The following is a 23,842-nucleotide window of genomic DNA, read 5'->3' as shown; positions in this document are numbered from 1 at the left end:
CCACAATGGCAAACTGAAATGAAAGCAAGAGTTAACAGTTTAAATATTCAAGACTTACCCAGAGGTCCAAAGGGAGAGTAAGATTTCATGATTGCGGATTCAATCTTTCTCTGGACTGAGAACTCATTTACTTCTGTTGTTTTAAATCCAGATTAAACAGCAGTTTGAGTTTCAGCATCGAGACGTATTTCTGAGTGAAACGGGATAGAGAAGAGGGGACATCGTGCTGGGAGGGATTTGATTTGATGACTAATGAATCACATGCCACTAAAAGTTGTAAATTGATTGATGGCTGGATTTCATGATATTATTGGTTGCGATTGTTTGGTTCAAGTGCTGGATTTAGAATAAGAATACTAAGAAATTAATTTTTGTGTTGTTTTTGCGCACTGTGGTTGCTTGATTTCAGTCGGCATCACGGTATCCACGTTCTACGTTTTCAAAGTCCCTGGGAAACAACAACGACCTCCGAGCTAGATGTTTGGGATTGGTGTAAAGAAATGCAGAGAAGGCAGGGCGTTTTTTCCCCTGGAGCAGATTCTATATGTGTGGAGCCTGACTTCTGTCCAGCACCGAGCACTGTGGAGAGAGGTCTGGCTATGTGAGACTATGATTAGCTTAGTTAAGCATTGCTAAGCATTGTTAAGCAAAGCTATTCTTTCCCAGCAAGTCCATACTTAATTCCTCAGATTCAGTGTTTCAGCCAATCTGACAGCATCCAATCAAGTTGTGTGAGAGAACCAGGAACTACTAACATCCTGCTACTGAGATCCAGTTGAAAACAATTATACCACAGATAATTTTGTTGACATTCAAAAACTGTGGTGCTCAAAAATCAAACGCAGGGTTCAAAAATTACAGACAGCAATGCAATAACTTCCAACATCGTTCAATATTTGAAATTGCACAAAGAACATTAAGCTGAAGATCTGTTGTTAAAATGACATTACAGTTGGTGAAAAGCACATTACAGGGTTCAGCGTTCGTGTTTTATTTCACTTGCCCGATTGGGCTCATTAGCGGTTATCAACATTACTAACAATATTAACAACAAAGACCATATTTAATTGACATGGTTAATATAGGGCTGCAAGATCTGTAAAATATTTTGTCACCCCAAAATCCAAATACATTCAGTTGAATATGATAACAATCGAGAGAAAAACTTGTTTATGACTCAAAACTCAATGTTTGGGACTTTGGGAGTCAAGTCAGGCTTGAGACTTGAGTGCAAAGACTTGAGACTTAACAACTTGCAAAACAATGGCTTGATCCCACCTCTGGCTGTTCTGCTTTGTTTCCAGTTTGAATGCTAAGCTAAGATACCTAACACAGAGACATAAGAGTGGAAACAATCCTCTCAGCCAATGAATAAGCATATTTCCCAAAAGGTTACCTATTCCTATAAATGTTTAATATAAAACTTAATATAAAACTACAGTGTCATTTCCAATCTTTGCACACTTTGTTCTGTTTAAGACCATTATGTATAATTATGTAATGTAGTAATGAAGTGTTGATGTACAATAGTACATGTAACACCTTTAACAAATAGTGAGGTCATGGTATGAATGTCGTCCATATTTGAACATTGTATTGGTGTTCTTATCTCACTCTTGACAAGTGAAATGAGAACAAATAAGTGTATTTCCACCCCGCTCTTTTCAATCTGCATACAAATAACACTTTCAAATTGAGTTCAGCGCGTAAACCAAAGTTCAGTTTTGCAAGCAGGTGATACGCCAATCCAATTAATTACCTGATTAGGTTTCGGAAAACTTGGGGTAAAGTAAGTATGTTAGATAAGTCACATAATGCCAGTCACTTTCACCCTCCTGTTTGTATTGGAATGTCACCCACACTCAGTATTGGACAATTTCAAGGTCTAAAGTCGTGTTATTTGTATGCAGACTGGAGAAAATGGGCTGGAATTTCCCAAAACGTTAAATTGTTCCTTTAATTTCGGCAAATATTAAACTCTGCTTTCTTCTCAGGAGTGAAGTGATGTGGTTCTCTTTTGCTGTTTTCTCTTTAAATTACAGCATTTACTACATTAGTTCAACAGCGCAGACTTGCAAATTATCTTCTGTGCATTGAGTCATTTCTTTTTGTCTTCCAATGACTTATTTAAACAGTTCCTCATGGATACGTCTCTTTGTCTTACTTGGGAGCTAATGGGAGCAGAGAAACTAATGGACCTGGGAGGTTTGATGCAGCTGAAACAGAGAATGTCATTTATATGAATGTCAAAGATGTAAGGAAGTATATAGATACCCCTGGTGCAGCTGCAGACAATGAATATAAAGAGTGCAGTCTCTGCTCTCAGCCGGTGCAGGGACGAGGGGGCCAACATATGGAAATGAGCTTCCTTCAGGCTTTATTTCTTTCTAATATTGTGGGTAGTCTAGAATTAGCGTCTGGCAGCCGATGGGAATATCATGTTGCACAAAAAGTGAGTACTTACAAGAACAGCAAATGCAGACTTCCATTAAAGATTTTCTTTTTTCAATCAGGCATTGAATTGTCTCCTAAACCCCTGGGTCAAGGCTAGGTGCTCATGTTGTTAAGTGTTTCCGCTATTTTTTCTTGCTTATGTGTCACAGCAACTCAATAATGGATTTTTATTACCCTTAGATGGATAAGTTCAAACACTTGAAAATGGAACTCAGGACAAAGCAACAACATATTGTGGGGGTTGGAAAAAGCTTATAGGTGAGAGAAGCAGTTGTGTTCTGTTTATGTCACCAGTTTGTATAGAGAGCAGAGAAACAGTAATCTCTCCACAGTCCATCAATCTCTGTTGCTGAAATACTCTTAAAGGAAGGTTCTTTGTTTGTTCCTGCGGCAGACGTATAACACCATTTCACAAACATCATCCAAAGTCACAGCAAGTTAGGAGGCGCAGTCTTCAGATATGATTAACCATGTTAGTAGCAGTGGCTCTAGGGATGGCAGTGTCAGTCTGTTAGTCGGACAGCTTTGGTCCAGACTGAAATATCTCACAAAATAACTTTTTTTACATGTTTATTGTGTGTCGTGTGTCAAATGAAAAATACCAGGTGATTGATGGTGTCCAAAGCTTTACGTTTATTTTCCAGGCACATTACTGGGATAAGAAGAGAATAACTGAGAATCATGGCACGTTAACTAAAAAGATGTGATCATAAGCATGAGAACATTTCTGTTTGAAACCAAATAATGTCATGGAAGTAGCAGGCCAATTTAATGCTTGTGACAATACCAGCTGATTCCTGTGCCTGGTTCAGACTACTAGCTCAGATCCACTTCATGGCACATCCAGATCGTGTCCAGATTGATTTTGAAGTCTGGACAGCAACAACCGCAGGAAATTTTTGCAAATTCTATATGGACAAAAATTGCTCAAAACATTGTGACGCCTACGTCATTACCACAGCGCACAAAGCCCTAGTTATCATTCTCATGTCTGCTTTGCATCTCTGCCATGTATAAACTGCCCTGTAATTTCAAATCTTGTCACTCCTTCCTGCCCTGCAGTGACCCCTTTTTCCTGCTGTTCCACATCGCCTGACCTCCCCCACTTACCTACACACCTGTTATCACTTTCTCCACCGGCGTTGTGGAATAAATACCTGTTCATTCTGCGTCAGATCAACTATTGTTCTTCTGCCTTAGCTTCCAAACAATTTGTTGCTGCCTGCATGACTCCCCGCCTGCATTTTGAACTTCTGCTCCTCAGCCTGAAACCCTTCTGGATAAGTTTCCCTGTTTTTCTCTGCCTGCCTGGTTTTGACTTTTGCCTGTCCCTGACTATAATTAAATTTTAACCTTTACCTTGTTAATCTCAGAGTGGTGCTTCCACATTCAAAATTGTTTCCACTGAGCTTTAAAATCCTTTGCCAGTGATTCCATTGTGACTCACATGAAATGCTATAAATATCAGCCATAAAGTTAAAACGCATGAGCCCACAGAGGACACTGAGTTTAAACTACATTAATATTTGCTGCCAGAAAAAATATTTTATATATCTAAGTTTTTTGGGCAAACCATTTCTTAATTATTTTACTGTAATGTATTGAGCAATAATACCCACATTTAATGCAACCCCTCTGAACAAGTATTACAGATTTAATAACCCACCGCCTCTTCAATTTTTATTGCACATATAGTAGACAGTAGGCAGTCACATAGGGCTAATACATGTTGTACAGTGTTAGAAACAGGTTGTGATATACAGGGGAATTGAAAACATCTTCTGAGAAAATCGGGAGAGTTGGTATGTATAGTCTGGACCCCCCTAAGGGGTGCAGTAGAAATCACAAGGGGCTCCCATCAGACTGTATCCAAAATTAGTTCAAAGACATATTTTTTTGTCTTCCTTCAAAAACAGTAAGCTACTTAGTAGGCCCTCTGTGACGTCTCAAGATGTGATGATGAATCATTAGTATTTGTTTGGTAAGGATGCGTGTGTATAAGCCTACTCTGTTGGGTTGTTACAAGGGAAAAAATGTTACCGATCTACCAGAAAAGAGACATTCATCAAACGTAAAAGTTCTAAGAATGTACATAGTTATAATTGATGTTAATTTTCGGCAGCAAAGCTTTGGAATGAATCATTTTTCTTTTGATGTGTATGGAAGTGCACGGGTTTGGGAGGGCTGAGTTTAGACGTGGCTCCAAAGAAAAACGGTTGGGAACCACTGATGTAGAGGAAGTATAGAGGGCTTCTAGAGAGCTTTTATGAATTCATATCCACAGGGGATTGTGGCTGTGAGCATCCTGTGAAAATGTTATGAAATGCTCTTTCTTCATGTGACTTTTACTATCCATACGTTTGCGTCTTTCCTGGAAGGCGAGGAGATCAGATTTCAGTGCCACTGAACATATTTTCCGTGTTTGATGCATTTAATAAGTATGACGGTCTTTTGGGGATAACATATGGTAGCCTACAATATGCATATAGTACAACAGCATGGGTGTGCAGTCATGAAGAAGCACAAAAACAAGAAAATGTTTTCAGCGGGTAGGGACATTTGTATATTGATTAACTGTCAACAGCAATTCCACATTGAAAAACAGAACGCTTCCAGATTCAAATTAGTGTAAGTTCAAGACAATGGAAGACATTAAGTTGTGTTTTTATTATGCACCACACATCAATGTTATTGTTTTATTTTGTTAAAGTTTAAGTCCTCTAGGTGGTTGGATGTTTGCTTGTAAATACAATTTCCCATACTGCTCAAACAGGATGCACCCCAATCCAAATACGTTATTCAGACTAAAATGAACTCTGCAAGGTTGCATCTATCTTAAAAAAACATTGATTTAATGCATGAAGATTATTCTCTATCTATATCCAATGTAAAACAGAATATTTTAACTTACAGAACATTTTATTCAGTTGATTTTTCAATATCTATTAAAAAAAGGGAAAGAGATGCAAATAATTTTGATGTTTTTTAGGCACAGACTTGCATTACCAATGAATATTAGGTTCGGAAACATTTGCCCAATTTAATGTGACTCCCAGTATAAACATGTCCACATGCTCTTGTCTTCTATCAGAATACAGATACAGAGACACGTAACTTTGATGGTTGAACAGAAATAATGACTTCTCTGAGCACCTCAACTACTGAGTCTGTATTTTACATTTTGAATATGCGCTTTTTGCTTTGTGTATTAATGTTTTTACATACATAGGTTGGTTTTATGATAAATTTAAATGAAATCAAAAGATACTTTATTCAAGCAAAACACATTTAATATATTGTTGAGCATGTTTTTCTAGGAATTAAAAAAAAAACAAAAAACAAAAACATAACAATGAATAAATCCCCCTGCTGATACCAGTCTGGATTCAAACGCTTGAACCTTTCATTTCCCATCAGTATATTATATCTCAATAAAGAAAAGTCCACAACATCCCCTATAATAGAGCAGTCCGTCAATTTTCCCCTCAAACTGAGTCATCCCAGATGTGTTCTTAAAAGTTAATCCCATTTCAAGGGGCAATTGTGAATGTGGCACACCATAAAGCCTTTTCTTGGGTAGGGGTGATAGTGGTAACAAGGCCCAACAGGGCACTATCAGGGTGCATTTCAAATGTCACCATCCTGTCATTGTATTGCCTGACAGCTGTGAATGGCAGAGACAGAGAGGTCATAACGGGGAATTTCATCCGCTCTCCGGCGAGGGGTGAGCCGAGACATGTGCACCTCTGTCAAGGCAATCCAGAGCTCGGCTGACAGATAACTGATACCTGGGCTTTAAAAGAAATGAGAACGAGAGCAAGTCTAGGGCATCATAATCCCTTTGGAAAGGTTTTCCATCTGTCACAAACGGTGGTGACCGGGCTTGGGTAATTTCCCCACAGGATTTACAGAGAACATTAAAAAAAGAGCCATGTAATATTCCCCCTTCCTCCGAGAGGCTGGCAGGTAGACGGCAGCAGCAGGGCCTGGTATGGAGGGATATGAGGATCCACCCTTTTCATTTCACATGAAAAGCCGGGGTGCATGTTTGAATGACTTGATAGGCTTGCATCTGTGGTTAGCTATTGTTTGCCAGCATCAGAAATTACATGTATATTGTGTAATGGCAAAGCTGTGATTCTACATTACTGTGTTGCTTCCAATGGACATTTGGCTGATAACAACATCTTCTGATGTATGGTTGTGCTTTGATCAGATTTGACAACAGTTATCAGATTTTATTTCAAATATTGCTAAATTCTAACTAATGCCAGGGCTGCTCTGGTTAAAAAAAGAAAAAAGAAAAAAGAAAAGTATGCTTAAATTTTTAGCATTCTTGAGTGTAAGTATAAGGATATTTACTGAGTATATTTTAGTTGTAATTCAATTGTAGAGATGCACAATTTGAAGAGTATTTAGGGTACATTGTGTTTATGTTTTAGGTGGAACAACTTCAGGTATACTTAGCACACTAAGTGTATCAGTGTATGTACTAACATACATGCCTGATTAATGAATTAAAGTTTATCTTGCCACTTTTTCAATGTACACTTAAGTATAGGTTTAAATAAACTTATACTGAAGTGCAACTTTTGTAAGCATACTCAAATACACTTCTGATGAAGTGAAATTAAAGTACACTTCAATAAAATATACAGTGTACTACAAAAGATTTGAAAATAATTATATTTTTCATAAGTAACCTAACTTGCAGCTTATCACAATATAACAATATTCAAAATCTAACACAATGTCTATATATCAATATAATATCAATATATTACACAGCCCTGATTGCTGCACTTAAGTTTATGACATTAAATATTACAACAGAACTCCGTCTGCTTCAAAACTGTGTGATGTGTGATGAGTAAAGAGGGAAAAAAGAAATACAGGAACTCCTTCATGTGAAATAACCAAACCTGTTGTAGCTCCGGCAAAAAACATAGTGTGTTCATGTTAGACCTCGCTGCTCACGGTGAGACGCTGATCGAGAAAATGCCTTGGTGAGCTGGTCTTGAATAAAAGATCTCTTCTTTTTTACTATTTCTCTTCTATTTTTGTCTCCTTGAAATGTGTAGCCTATATACACTGAATTTGCAACACCAAATATGTGTTGACAAAGACATAATGTTGGCCAGATTACATTTTCTATTAACATAATGGGGAAATGTTTTTAATTAACATATCTGAGAAATTACTGATACAAAATATATCAAAGCCAGTTTTTATTCATATGACAAAATTCTGAGCCAGGTACAGCCTGAATGCAATATTAAACCTTTTTTTTTTAAATTATTTTTAAGTAGGGAAGGTTTGGAAAACATTGTGATCTGGTTTAATATAGAAGAGTCAAAACCTCAGGCTGACAGTGAAGGAAATTCCCCTGTGGTGATTTATGTCAGCTCAGCAGCATGGTATGTGGTGTTAGGACATCTTTATGGTCCGATCAAACTACTTGCTGGGTGCTCCATGATGTCTGACCATTTCTTCATCACATGTTGCTAAATCATTATGGTTAGGGCATGTCTATCAAGTAAATTAAAATACAGCAGCAACACACGTATATTAACCTGGAACAAAACAGGCCTCCATACACACAAAAGCAACATAAACAACACTGTTACCTATTACGTGTTGTTTTGTTGGCTTCAAACAAGGCTTAACTGTTTTTCTTGATTGTTATTCCAGCCTTTGGTACTTTACATGCTAATGCCAAGTTCAACAGGTTAACCTACAAAATGAACAGTAAAACAACATAAAACATGGCAAAACCTGCAGCTTCCAAGTGTGAAGTTAGGTCCCAAATAGCCAGTACTGATCCACTGTTCTGACCTTCGTATTGCTTGTTGAATTTTTCAGACCAGCCAACACTCTAGTTTTTTCCCATATTTCAAGGCCTCCTGTTTAGCTGTTTTTCCCTGTAATTTTCATGGACCTAAAATGAAGAATCTGCAAAAATACTTATAAAAATTTGTCTGACATCACTCAGGTTTCCAGATTTCAGTCTATGAAACACCACACACTCTACACAATACACACATTACATGAAATTTCAACCCGTCTGTCACTGTATAACCTGGCAACCCAAATCCTGATTCAAGAGGCTTTCTGCACAGGCAGACGGGTCAGCTAACCTGTAGTCACCTGTACATTTATTTTAATATTGTAATATTGTATACACTGTGAAAAATTGCATGAGCCAACATATCAGACACAGAAGAGTTTATTTACTTATTATTTACTACACAACCCCATGACTGCCCAAAAAATCTGTAAACGTTGGCAAGTCTGAAAATTCTGAAATTCTTTAACCCATATTTACGAGAAAAAAGTAAACACTGCAGTTGTTGCAGCTGATTGCCATCTCAATAATGTCAATAGTGTCATTTAAGTGCTGTAAATCAATCAAAAATGATCCTTCCCCTAACCTCAGCCAAAGCAGGTTTATTGTCTAAACCTAACCAAAGAAGGAGTCTGGATGCAAACCCTGGACTCTGGAGGATCAGTCCTGACCTTTTCAAACGCACCCCCCCACCGTGGCCTCCTCTGTGTGAGTCCTGCACTGAGCACATCACCTCAAGCCTGGAGGGCCCACCAATATTATGGTGTTTTGGCAGCAGTCTGAGTATTTTGGCTTCTGTGCCCTCAGTGAGCTGCATGATGATGACAGCAGTGACCAGGAGAGCAGCAGTAACTGCCTGACAACTCACCACTGATTCTCTGCTCCATGACATGTAACACATGGTGATGAGAATTTCTAGTGTCATCATGTCTCCGTGCTGGCCAGGATTCTCAGGTTCTGATGTTTAAATATTGGTACGTGCATAATGGTGTTAAAATCAACAAGTGATCGACAGATGGAGTAACATATAGCCTGTTTACACCTGGTGTTAACATGCGTCTTGGGTGATCTGACCCCAGATGGACAGCTTTAAGTAGGTCAGTTCACACCTGGCATTACAATGTGTCTCCACATGCATGATGACCACTTGTGACTGGATCTCATTTTCCCACTCTATATGCTAATAAACACATTGAAAATCATTTCCATTTGCATGTTTTGATTTTAACCGGTGGTCCAACAGTAGTAGCCAACACCATCTCCACATGTGGTCTGAGCGACTGGATGTCAATGTGTGCTCAGTGCATGTCAGATGCATTCACACCTGCATGATCCACTTGTGATCAGATCATCTAAGACACATGTTAATACCAGGTGTAAATACACATATACAAGCTTGAAAAGTTTGGTTTGATGATCTTATTCTGGCATGAAGCAAGAGTCACACTAAGCACATCTGTTTAATAAGTTGATTAGTAAGGAAGGAGATGAACAGAAGGACAGGCAGACTGGGCAGCAACCAGTCCAAGTCTCATATCCAAACTGGAAAAATATTCACATCTTTGGACAGAAATCAACTGAGGAAATTTGGGGTAAATAGCAATAATATTACACAAAATATCATCAATAACTCAAGTAAAACCTTTAAATCTAAAGATTCATTTTATCATATGAAATTGATGCCTGTGTGCAGGAAATCAGCTTTTCTAATTTACAAGACCAGACAGACAAAATAAGTTGAATATCAGGATGCCGCAGCAGCAGTGATCTGCAGCAGCACTCTGGATATTAAGACGTAGGCACAGGCAAATCGGCTGTGGGGTCGGGGGTCACTAGAGCTCATTGCCCTTGACAAGCTTCTGCCTTCTATAATTGGGTACTGCATCATAAATGGTGTTGTTCCACAGATGGAAGGAGACACAGATCTGGCAAAGGATTTGCCTGCGGGTGATATTAATGGGCCATTGCTTCCTTGTGTGCAAAGAGAGCTCAGCGCAGTTCATAGGCTACTTTCAATTTTTATACAACACAAACAAAATACAGTGTTTAGATCCATGTTTTCTCTATGGTATAGTATGTATTTATTAGACAGCGGTGTAATTTACTCTACTTTGCAATCAGCATGTCATTTTTCTCACTTTTAAAAACTTTGTATTGGCCAGAGATTGTATGGAGGCGTCCACATTAGTTCACTAAGCATGTTTTATGATAGTAATTTTGCATGGACATATTGTAAGTAATGTTTACAAATGACACTCAAGGTCTCTGCCTGTGTCCTTACTTAGCACCAGGATGAGACCTATGTGTCTGTGAGACTGTGGTTTGTGTTTTGAGGTGTTGTTGTGCTGCATACACCTGCCTATTTTGCTTCCCACCACCTACTGTTTGGCAGCTGGGGTAGCTGGTGGGTGGCATTTGCTGCCTGAGTACAGTTGATGTAGAAGAGACCCGTGGACCAAGAAGAGACCTGTGGGTGTGAGAGACAGATGCTGGGGCCTACAGTGCTGCGCACCAAATCAAAACTTGTGTGATATACTTTATGTGTCCACCACCTTTGCCGAGAGGCAGCACTACGTGGGAAGTGGCATGTCTCCCTGATGGTTGGTGTGTGTCAGACAGATACAGGGTGCTCTGCTCTGGGCAGACACCTGTGGGTATGAAAGACTGGCGCTTTTGTCTTTTGTGAAGTGATGCACTGACAACAGCCCTGTGCTAGCTGGGCTGTCCAACACAGTTCTCATACATCTATATATCTACAGTTCAACTATGGTCTATAGATCTGTGGGGTCACCAGGTTAACACAGTGGGAAAGCAGAAGAAAGTTTCTTTTTTGACAGTCTTTCCAATAATATTTCAGGTTAATTTGACCTTGTTGGAACTCTAAAATGTATTTAAATGAAACTAGGTAACAACTTATTTTTCTGATTAAAGATACTTTAAAGCAACAATAAATGTGTGTTCTGAGTTTGTCATACCACAGATGCCAAATGTGAATGATTAAAAAAATTGCAAAGTATAAAAGAATCATGAAAAAATTAGCAGTTTTGTCTGCTCTGAAATGCTGGGGTCATGTCTGATCCGCCGTCTCAATGTGAAACACCACTACAACCTAAAAATGACTTGAAACGTGGCTTTATTGGACATGTCCATACATGTTTGAACCACCAGAGCCAGGGGATGCAAGGGATTTTTTTTTCTTTTGTGTCGGATTGCTGGAACTGAAGTGAACTAAAGTGCTGAACTGCTGGCCTGATTTGGACTGATGGAGTCACTGAGGTACGTTTGTTAATTGTTTGTCCAGATATACATATTTCTGGTCTCAAGCTTCTGTTTTCACAGAAGTTTTTACAGTCCCAAATATTTTTCAGCAGTTGTATTGACTATACTGACAGGTTAGCTTGCTAACTGGACTTCTGCATAGCTAATGTTAGCAACTGAGGGAAGCAAATGTTGAGTTTTTGGATAATGGCGATATTTTCACAGCTTGAAGGCAGAACTGTTCTGTGATATTGTTAACCTTTTCTGTTTTGAAGACAAAATAATGGAAGCATTTTTGATAATTTTCTGATAATTCACTACTTCCACCTCTGCATACAAGTTTGGTCTCTGTGCCAGTGTTACAGCACAGGGTACAGTTACAGTACATGTGTAAAAACAGAATGATTATTGAGCGCTGGAACAAAAATTCTCGAAGCAGAGATCTCAGCTTTTCTGCCACCCAACCACTCCACAAGCTTGAGACAAATGAGCAGTCGTATGTCTTGCCCCATTACTTATAGAGTTATACTGAGCCAGCCATATGTTTGAGCTCATCAACAGTGACCGAACAGGTACATGCAAATTTCAGGAACACTGCATTGTGTTGACAAGACGTTGAATGGACACAACGTTATATGGCTCCACCTGATTTCAAAGAACCAGGATTACAAAATGTAGCCGTCAGTCTTTTTGTGTGTTTTTGTTGTAATTGCATGTTTTCACTTGTATCCCAACATATCCTAAAGATATACACACCCAATCAAGTGTCGACTCATAGACAAGAACGTGTGTGTGTGTGTGTGTGTGTGTTTTAGCCGTTGTGATGAACTGTCCAGAGTGTCTCGATGTTCTGCCCAATGAATGCTGGCATATGCTCAGGCCTCTGGACTCTAAAAAGGTCAAAGAGTGGGCTTGAAAAAGATGTTCTCCATAAATTATTTATTTTGCCATCAAAAATTACAGATAATAATTTCAAGGGTCTAATACAAAATATAAAATCTAAAAAGTCACCATTGTTTAAACTGATCAAACACTTACTCCAGTCTTACCTGTTCACTCTTTCTTCTCGCAGCTAAACAGGTAAATATGGCTGAGAATAGTAATGAGAGCAACGGTGCGTGGCCTTGAAATTATGCCTGTCTGATGCTCACCCTTGAGACACAGTTGAACAGTTCAGTGCTGAACCAGAGCGGAGCAGCGTGAATGAATATGCACTTTGACTGGGTGAGTGGAAACCATAACCTCCTCAGCCCGGCTGTCTGACAGCCTCCTGCTGTTCAGCACTTGACTTGTGGCAGCTTACAAAGTTTTTGTTTTTATTATGGATGGTATGTTTTGGTGGATCACAAGTTAAGCCACTCTGCGATGAGATGTGCAAAAGTTTTTCTTTTAGATTAAGTTGTTAAGGATGATTCAGCCTCTTCTACTGCTTTAGTATTTCAACAACTGACAGGTAAGCTATGTGTGCATGCGCTGTACTGGTCGTAGTTTTGGGGTATCTTTAACACACTCCGTTTTGTACATTTTTAATGCAGCCAGGATGGCAGTGATTTACATCTGAAGTGACAAGTGAATCCAATTATTGAACCGCTAAGAGAAATCCAGCAGTATACTGGGTCCATGTGGACTATCTGTGCAACTGTTTGATAATATCAATGTCAAATTTGTTAAAAAGGTAATAAAAATTACTGAATGTACATCTAAAATATCTCTCCAGAGTTTAGACTGTTACATTCCCCAGTAAGGTCCAGGGGTATGATTCTCACTTTGGGGTGAGACAAGTCCTGTGTTCAGATCCTGGACCAGTCCCTAAACTGTTACGTTTCAAAGTAAGGTCTAAAGGATGAAGGGAGTACCAACAAAAATAACGCAGGGGAAAAGATGGAAGAGAATTATTAAGTAAGTTATGAACAGATAAAACTCAAAATAAACAGCAAACAACAAAAAACATGAGAAGACTAAGTCAGGTAACAGACACACTCTAAGGAAGACAGTGAATGTGTGTAAATGCATGAATAAACACCCTACCAGCAAAAGGGAGGAAAGTTCAATCAAACGGGGAGGCTAGCAAAACTCTAAAAATGGTGTCTGATTAATTGGAAAAATTAGCTCCCAACTTGGAAAATTCATTTGAACACCCTGTCAAGTTGGAACAGCAACTTGGAAAATCTGAGAACATTTTGCATAACAACTTCCCATCTTGGAAAATGGAACCATCCGAGGAGCACTTGAACGCACTAAAACACACTGTCTTGTGAGAACCCAGCACACACTTACATCATGCTACTAACATGCAGTCTGCTCTGCCATCACACAGACTTAACTGCCGCTGGCCCTCGCTTAAAGCTCCCTCCATGCTCTTGAGCTCCAGGCCTGATTAGTGATTGCTAACAGCTGCTGCCAATCACTGCAGCTGCAAGGAGGGGCGAGGGGCAGTACCTGGACACGAGAGCACAGAAGAAACACTCAGTACCGACACAAACTGCATTCAAGTCATGAATTGAACAAATGACGTAACAGACTTAACAGTTGGGATTGTTTCATGTCTGCTATAATTCAGCAATCACATGCCATACAGTATGAAAATCAAGATATATGCCTCTTATTTAGAACGGCCCTAAGGTGATGGTCTCACAGAGTAACTACAACAAATGGTAAGTTTTCAAATGCACAACCTCCTGCTCATATCACTCCACTAATTACTTCAACCCCAAGCTTAAGAAATCAAGTGCCATTTTATGTCATGGAAGGGTTAGCTGCTCGTTCCAAATCGCATCTGACTGGATAAATGTATGTGTACAGGATCAAGGTGCCATCAGACTGGATTGTGCCTGGTGAAATTTACTCCATGATGCATGATGTAGCAACATATTCTCACCCCCAACTCGTCAAATATGACAGTTTGATCGGTGGCCCTATATCCTTCAAACAATGATAGAAGTGCCCCTTTCATGTCAGTTTTGCACATGGAGGACTCCCAGTCAAGTTAACAATACAATATGCAATCTAAAGGTAGACTTTCAAAATAAAGACACAAAAACTACTTTGTTAGTTTTCAGAAATGATCTGGGTTAAGATAAGTGCATTAAGGAGCTTGCATAGGCCTGTGTTACTCAACTTACCCACATTAGGTTCTTTATTGGTTTCAAGAGTGAAAGTCCTGCATCTGTTTCACCTATTTATCCACCCTATTTCATCCTAAGGATCGAACAATTATGATCCCTATCCCCATCCATACATGGACTTTCTTGCTTCATACTACATCACTGGCATATCAAAATGTAAGTTAATGCTGGAAGGGCACCACCAGAAATAATGCAAGAGGGGTACCTACAGTGTCAAAGCATAGGGCCACTGTCCAAGCTGTCAATGCGTCAGGAGCAAGAACAGGCTGGATGTGGTGGGAAGTAGGCTGGACAGAAAATAGTATGGGTAGTGCTGTGAGCATGAACTGTGGACGCTAGCAGGGTTAACAACAACACTCTCTTTATTGAGGGAGAGGTCAATCAAAACCCCCAAAAATAAAACTGGCTGGACATTAGACAGCCTCTTTTGAGAGACAGAGTGAAATTAAATTGTGTAAAGTGTAAGAAACAAGGAAGTTCACAACTGTAAGCAAGTATGTCTTGCCCCATTCCTTATAGAAATGAATGGGGAGTGAAATCTTGCATGCATGCACCTTAAGTTGTCAAAATATTTTAAATTTTAATGTTTTACAGTGGGGGGAAAGTAAAGGGTCACAGTACATAAATATTCCAAAATGTGTTTTTGACATGTACCTGACACATACGAAGCAATATCAGAATAATAAATGCAGGAGCACAGGATAAAAAATTTATTAATTTTTTTTCACTGTATCTGTAAAGTAGCACCTCCTTGAAACTGTTAACACTTGTTCACAGTCTATATAAGCAAATAAAACATACATATATTGTGAAGTGGTGTTTTGGCTGTATTCATTGGCCCACAGCAGCACTTTTAACACTTTTTCAGAGATAAAACCTCTTACAGTAAAGAGGAAGTTGACTCACTGTAATGCACTGTATTGTACAGCCTGTCACAATGAAGAGAAGCTCAGCGGAGCGAGAGGAGAGCAGACCAGAGGGGATGTGGAGGAGAGGACTGGGGCTAAGTGTTATGCGGAGACAGGCGGTGACCTCGTGGGAAAGGTACACACCATCTCAGTTCATGAATTGGCTCCAGATGGGAACTGGCAAGTGGCAAAACGGAAGAGAATTGTATCGACAAGCTATGCCTGGGCAGGCCCTGAGCAAGGCCATTAGCCATGTTGCCGAGTCACCAGGGAAAGCTCCGTCAGTCTGAGATTTCACTTCACCTGAGTGTTGATGGGAGCTCTCTTCAGCCATCCTGCCCGGCAGCCAAACACCGAGGCAGAATCCCAATCAAGGTCCTGATGAGAAAAGCACCACAAAACTAAAGTAATAAATACCTCTAATGCTGAGAATGGATTGGGATAATGGTTCTGTCCCTGTGCTCATCTCCCTTTTTTTAATGAGATTATTACAAGGTCCTATTACCCAAATGACTTGTTCTGTCCTTCCTTAACTTTTAGTAATTCACACCATCTATTGTTAGTACCTGAACGTTGGGAGGCTATTATCACCAGAGGGCTCAGCAGGAATGCAGCATGTACTTTGCGAGTTACCTTCTGGCTGTCTTTAGAGAAAGGAGACCTAAATGTCTACAGAAAAGGTTGATATGAGTGATGGGAATTTCACACTTATGATAGTTCACATGAAATACAAAATGAACAAAGAAAACACAAAAATAAAGATGCAAAGATGCAAGCAAAGATGCATGCAAATAGATTACAGTACCTCAATGGCAACAGTCCACCTCTCCATTTAAGCTGGTCATCATGATAAATTATTGATATATCCATCTTGGGCTCAATTCCCATTGTTTGACACACTTGTTGTGCTCAGCTATTGACAGATGTTGATCGGCTTGTTGGGTCCTTGTTGTCCTTGTTGACAATTCTAATAAATCCAGAGCTTGCACACTGGAAGCTGGGGGATTTTGTGGAAGTTTTATATTTAAAGCATTTTGCATCTTGGCACATTTTCCAAGGTTTGCAATGGTTGATTCAAATAAACAAAAGGCTTCCTTGGAACATTTTGCAAAGACTTGCCGAAAGTGGCATATATTTCATTTTTACCTGGCATCATTCAAATCTAGTTTTCAGCCAAATGAAAAAAAACATCTTGAAATCAATCCTAAAACAAACAAACAACCAGTGTAGAGATGCCACGAGCCAAGTTTTATGATCTGCATATGAATTAGCAGCAACATTAAATTCTAGTCTGTTGAGTGTTTTCTGGTTTATAAATGTTGCAGTGGTCAAGTCACAGTTTCAGCATCTTTGAAATCAAAGGTGATCTAATCTGAGAGATGTTTTCTTAAAGATTGATCATAGAGTGTACAAAACATGACATAGCCTCAAGGTCTGAAAAATAAAGGCGGTGCCAATGTGCCATTCTTTCAAATGGCCAGGAAGAGTCCACTCCACTGGTTTAACACATCGCTAGTTTCAAGTCTTCTGCTATACAGCATGATTTTCATTTTGTAAATGATGCTCCCATTTAGAATAAAATAGATGATAAAGAGGGATATACTTTCAGGCTTTGCTACTTTGTGATTGACAAACTACTCCCAATGACCTGTCAGTCAAGATAGAGCTAAATGAATCTATTACCTACTAAGATTATTTTAACTCCAATCATAAACACTGTGCAAAACCATTGCGCAGGTGGTGCACGTGAAAGCCTGGCTGCCAGGCAAAGTCTGTGGCGCAATCGGTCTGCCTGCACAAGATAGCATCCGGTGCGTTTGGCCGAGGCACACACACACACACACACACACACACACACACACACACACACACACACACACACACACACACACACACGCACACACACAGCTGTCAGATCGTCTTTAACAGATCAGTCAAATTCCAGCTGGAGCAGCTGCAGGGTTTGTGTCTGCATATTTACTGGGATCCAGAAAAACAAGAATCAAACAATTATGATCTTATATTGTTATATCTGACCACGAAACCAGGGGAGAAAACAGTATGTGTCAGAGCCCGATGCTGGGTGGACAACCTGAGTTTGCCCATGAGTTGAAGCTGCACCTCAATCGTGGCCACACTCTCCTCTCTCCTACTCATCACTCATCTCCCCCACTTCTGCCCATCGCCTGTTTCTTCAGTATCTTCAGCCTGTGGAGCTGCATAATAACAATGATGATAATAATGAATTATAAAATATAATTTCAAGGTGCTTTAGTGTAAAGCCAGTTACATATCTGCATGACATTTATGGTTCATGTATTGTATTAGTTTTTGCAGGTGTACACATGAAACCACTTTGAAGGCATCCTGCCGTCTACATATATTGTTTGCTCTCATGCTTTCACTTCTTGAACCAGGAGATCTGTCTCCTCTCTTGAAATTCTTTTCTCTTAGTTTCCTCCAGGTAAATCCGCAGCTATGCTGCCACTGCCTGTGTTCCTGGCGCACCTGCTTTTTAAAGGTGACGAGAGACGACTTTCTGATTGGTTTACTGCATACTCAGCCTAAACTGTGGGCACAAGAGGCATGACAGGACAGGATACCCCTGCACCCCTTTCAGGTTTAAATGATGGAGATGAGGTTATGTGGTCTGTTTGGAAACAGCTTAAGATGCTCAGTTCTCTAAAAAGTGACCCCCGATTCCATTCTTAGTATGTTTACAATTTATCTATAATTTTGTCATCCTGATTTTAATGTCTCTGGATGTCTCATAATTTCCTCCAACTACACCCTGACAAAACAGAAATTGTTTTAACTGGTCCAGATAACCTTAGCACTGCAGTTTATTTGCCCATTTCACTCAAATATGAAATCCACCGCTAATAATCCTGGTATCATTTTTAATCTTGTTCAGTCCTGTTTTCTTCATCTGAGAAATATTGCATACATCAGTGTATCCTGTCCTTTTCAGATCACAAATTATTAATCCACACTTTAATTTTCTCCCCTATAGATTATTGTAAGCTCTACCCTCTACACATCTCATTCAATCTGCTTGAAATTGTTTATAGTTGGTTCAAAATGCAGCTACTGGGTTGCTAATCAGAACTAGCCATCGGTCTCACATTACCCCTGTTCTTGCATCATTTTACTCGCTTCCTATAAAATTTATAATTAACTGAAAGACCCTGTGAATTACATATAAAACACTGCATGATCTCAGTTCCACTTACATTTCCAATCTTCTTGTGCCTCATTCTACCCCCTGATGATCCTATATTCTAAACTCAGCCTTTTATCCATCCCTGCTCCAACTGGACTGTTTTAAGCAGCTTCTAAAAACACACCTCTTTAGGCAAGCTTATTTATAGATATTTCTATGTTTTTGTTTTTGTTTGTTGATTTGGACTGTCTCCTGTTGTGCTATTTTCTATATTGAACTTCAATTTCTCTAGTTTTTGTGTTTCTGTGTAAAGCACTTTGTTAAAACACAGTGTGTTTTAAAAAGTGCTAATTAAAAAAAACATTTTCTCTTTACTTACAGACTGTAAAGGCCCTGGAGATACTGAGCTAAAAATAAAATTGACTAATTGACTATTTTGTACTTAAAATGGTGATTCATACAGAATTCACTGTTCTTGTTGATATATTTTTTTTTTTGGCAATTTCCACTTAATGTTATATTCTGTAATACGTCCAGACGTTTACTTAAAGCATGGGCTGAGTAAAGAAAAATTGACATATTGGAGAGATTAACAAGATGTTACAGGCCATCGCCATGTTGTAAAGTGAGCATCCAACTGCGGTCCCCAGCTTTTGACAGTGGTGACAGACTGTGATGTGGAGCTCGCCTAGCAGTGCTGAGAGAGGCGTCTATTCTGATCAGCTCCACTCGGAGCAGGATATTTGGAGTGAACACTGTCAAAACCCTCCACAGTCCTCATGTCAGCCAAAGACAACTTGTGCCACAGCACATCAGTCAAAGACGGGCCTCAATACCTCTGTCGCCATGAGAGAAAATTTGGTGTGAGAGTGTGTGGAAAGAAAAAAAAAGTTTGCAGATGACATTTTTCTTTAATGCTGAGCAAATACATCTGGGTAGACAAGACTCAATCAATTTTTAATAAACTCCACCATGCTCGAAGTTGTGGGCTGAATAACAGCAAGTTGGGTATGAAATATATTTTAGGAGAACATTGGAAATATTTGTAGTATTTTTGTCACATTGACAGAGAGGGACTTTTTGCAGGTAATAGAATTGTGTGATTAATAACCAACAGTAAAATGTGAATTGCATTTACAGCTCATCTGTCTGTGTCTTGCTCGCTCCCTATCCATCCGTCTGCCAGCATCTCTGTGCATGTGTGCATGTGTCTCTCACCTCGTACAGTATGTGTGTGAATGTGTTCCTCCTCTTAGTTGTCTATCACCACCTACAGTATGTGTTGGCGTGTGCCTGTGTGCATGCATGTGTTCGCTGTCTGACTCCATAAGCCAGGGGAGTTGAGGGAGTTGTCAGAAGGTGGTTGCCCTGGTTTCCTTAGCAAGAAAGATGAGGGTTGTGCAGGAGATGCAACCTGCTTGACTGTAGCAGAGGAAAAAATAACCATCAGAAAAAGCTCCCAAAACCAGTGAAATTCACCACCACAGCCAAAAAAGTAGATTGAATATGATAATACTAAAATCAATCAGTATTTTTGTCTTTTCTTTTTTTGTGCACTTCATAATAAATCTAGATATTTTGCCCCTTTTACACTGAAAGCGTACATTCAGTCCTGGGTCAAATGACTCCAGCTCTGATCGGTAGTGATAGAAAAGTGACACCTGGGTAGATACACAAATTTCCGCTACATTTTTTGCCTCCATTGGTAACTACTTAAAGTCTTTTGCTCTTTTCTCATGCACATGTGCTGCTTGGCTTGACATGATTTCACTTGGTGCGTCAGCACAGCAGAGTTTGCACCAATTAATTATGAATGATTAATCAGTTGTTAGGATTTTCAACTATGGGTTAAGGAAAATGCACAACATTGCAGCCCTTGTCTATACTGTGGATAAACATTTTCCTTCCTATAAATTCTTTAGAAGGTCCTCCATTATAAGAAAAGAAAAGATAAGATAACACTTTATTAGTACCACAAAAGGGAAATTTTTGGACCTCTTTACAAAGAGGATAGAAAAATAGAAAGAAGCATCAATAAAAACAATTAAACAAGCAGTATGAACAACAATATGGACAAGAAGAGATAAAAAAATAGGAACAATATAAACATTAAATATGAAAATAGGAGTAATATAAATCAGAGGATGTATGAAATGTAAAGAATAAACAGACTGAACAGTTGAATTTACACCATTGCACACAGAACACTGATGCTACTACTGTGCACAGAGTGAAAATACACCTCAGTGAAATGTTGATATTACGCAGTAGAAGTGAAATTACAGTGGAGTGAGTGAGAAGCAAAATCAGCAATCTGGAAATGTTAGGGTTTCATCAGCCATCACTTAACACAACTCCTGGCAGCTGAAAGCAAACATGTAAAACAGTAAAATAAAGCAGACATCTGAATGTACAAACAGGGATGCAGAAGGGAAACTATAACAACAAAGATTCAGTTTGAAGCTAAAATAGGGTTTCATCTACTGGCAATGGGAGAAGGGTCAATTGCCTATTTTTAGCAGGTTCAGCCACATTAGAAAAATCTGCATGTACATGTTATTTTAGTATAAAAACAGTATTTACATTTTCAGTCCGCATCTGATGGGAAGCAGCCTTTGTGACAGATTAAAACTCTCTTGTACACTCATGGACGCCATTTTTTATTGCTGTGCTCCCTCCTGAACTGTCTCCACCGGCTGATGGATTTTGCATATCCCGCACACAGCCTCCTTGGGCTTTGCTAAATGAATTAGGGAGGCCTGAGTAGCTACATTTTTAGCTTCATGCACTAGATGCACATTATCCTGAGCCGTTGAAAGCCTAAATACCTGCTGGGCCTCGCTATGACCGTTCGACTGCCATCAAGAGCCCGCAGAGAGGTCGGAAAGGAAGAGAGACTGCACAGGATAGAGAGAGCTCGCTGGAGAGAGTGGCTGATGACAGCAAAATCGATTAATTGAATGAGTGGACAACTCTTGCACGGATTGAGTTGCACTGCTGTGATAAAACAAAGTGCACATTATGTTTTAAAATGAGTAAAAAAACGAGTTAAGCACCTGGAGGGCCAGCAATGATAGCGACTGCGTTCGCCGCTTCACATCTTTTATAGCAGCAGAAGCTCCCTGTGCTTCGCTACTGCTCAGACAGACGCAGAGGCACCAGAGGACGCCTTTGCTTTTCCCTCCCAGGAGATTCACTTCCTCCATCAATATTTAAGTTTGTTTATGTTTAGCTGTTTCACTTTATTGACCATGCTCAGGGTACTTTCATATTTTCTTTACGTATCTTTGTTTTCATAATGCAGCAGCCGTCACCACTCAGATTTGTGCGTTGGGTCATGCAGAACGCCTTCTTAATTTACAGCTTTTCCTACAAAATGAGAGCACAAAATTTCTATTCCTATTATATATTGTGCTTTAGTTTGCACTCTAGCATTTAAAGGACCACTTTTTAGGACTTGGGCATAGAGCTGTGGGTTTGCAGATTGTAAAGACCGCACTTTACCCTCCTTCCCAAGTATGAGAGCCTACAGTGGCCACAAAACAAAACAGAAAAAAACCCCAAAGGCTGTATCTAGTCCTTAAAAATTGGTTTCTGTATTGTGGCGGATACAATGATTTTCCTGCACTTTACATCATGAACAACACTGAAGGGAGGATGGGTCAAGGACTCAGGTCATGTGATTTGATACCAACATTCAAAAATGCACTCATCATTTGTATCAAAATCCAAAATGGCAGTATACTTGAGCAAAGACACTGACCATGATATTAAGTTGTTCATTTGGGGGGGCATTTTATTTTAGAAAGTAATTTGTTCAGAATGATTTTATATGGTCTTGTTGCAAAATAATGAATTACATCTTCATAATTTTGATAATCAGCCTTGAAAATCTGTATGTGAAGGAGACATTGGGGGTATGACACACTCACATTCACTCACAGATGCTCCTATTACCATCATCAGTAATACAAGGAAGTGAAATATTACCTTTCTATTGTTTTTTTTTTTTTTTTTTTTTAAATCTACTGCTAGTAGGGTCACTGCAGGGAAGATTGTAGTATAAAAACAGGAATAAAATATTTTGTTTATAAATGTTAATAGCTTATTGCTTATTCAAGATTAGTTTTGTTTCCAGTATTTAAAACATAATTATTGTTGTGTTGTTTAGTTTTTCACTTTAAAACTTTTTATGCAAAACATGCAAGACATAGCTCATTATTTGTTTAGCAATTGTTTTGAAAGTTGGCACAAGAACTATTAAAAAAAAATGAGTAAAGGTTAAATTCATACCCCAAATGGGCTATAAAAAACAGGCTGTAAATTGGAAAATACATTTTGAAAGCAAAATTATGAAAATGTATCAGTTTAGCCTAAAAACATTAGAGAATAGCAATTAGTCTTTGAAAATATTTATATGCACTTGTCCATTTAAGGGCAGTGTTTGCTTTGTTTGTTCTAAGCTTCTCTAGAAACATGGTGGTACAACATGGCAGCCTCCATGGACAGAGGTCTGCCCCCTTTATAGGTATAAACTGCTTATTCAAAGGTAATAAAAACACAATGAATCTGTGAATATTACATTCCATTCCTTTTCTGCCAATAGATCCCATTTTCAGCAGCATCATTAAACTCTGCCATGCACTGTTATCCCTATTAAGATCCAGTTTAATGCTCACTTAGCCGAACTCCAGTCAGTGATCTATGACAACCCTGTAACTCTTACAAGAAGCTCGCCGGTCCGCTGCCAGCTCTATCTGCCATCGAGATGGGGCAAGATAACCAGATCACAGGTGCACTACATCAGTCTCTGCTAGTGTCAATGGGATTACCTATCCTCTGTAGCCCGAGCTATACAGAGGGAGGGATGGAGCAAAGAAGCTGGGGAAATAGGTCAAGCACACTGATAAGGGCAGGTGTTCTATTGAAGATGTCTCTACAGTCTCCAGGGGACCGAGTACAGTGAAACATTACTACTTCAATAGAGAAGAGATAGCCTCTGTTCAAATCAGTGCAGCAGTTCAAAGGGTTCTCTTCAATAAATGTTTAGCTTCAAATCTTAAGTGAAACTACTGTGTTACTGCATGTC

This window comes from Lutjanus erythropterus, chromosome 12 (assembly GCF_056507025.1).
Source record: "Lutjanus erythropterus isolate fLutEry1 chromosome 12, fLutEry1.hap2, whole genome shotgun sequence".
NCBI classification, from domain to species: Eukaryota; Metazoa; Chordata; class Actinopteri; order Lutjaniformes; family Lutjanidae; genus Lutjanus; species Lutjanus erythropterus.
This window is presented reverse-complemented; position numbering follows the sequence as displayed.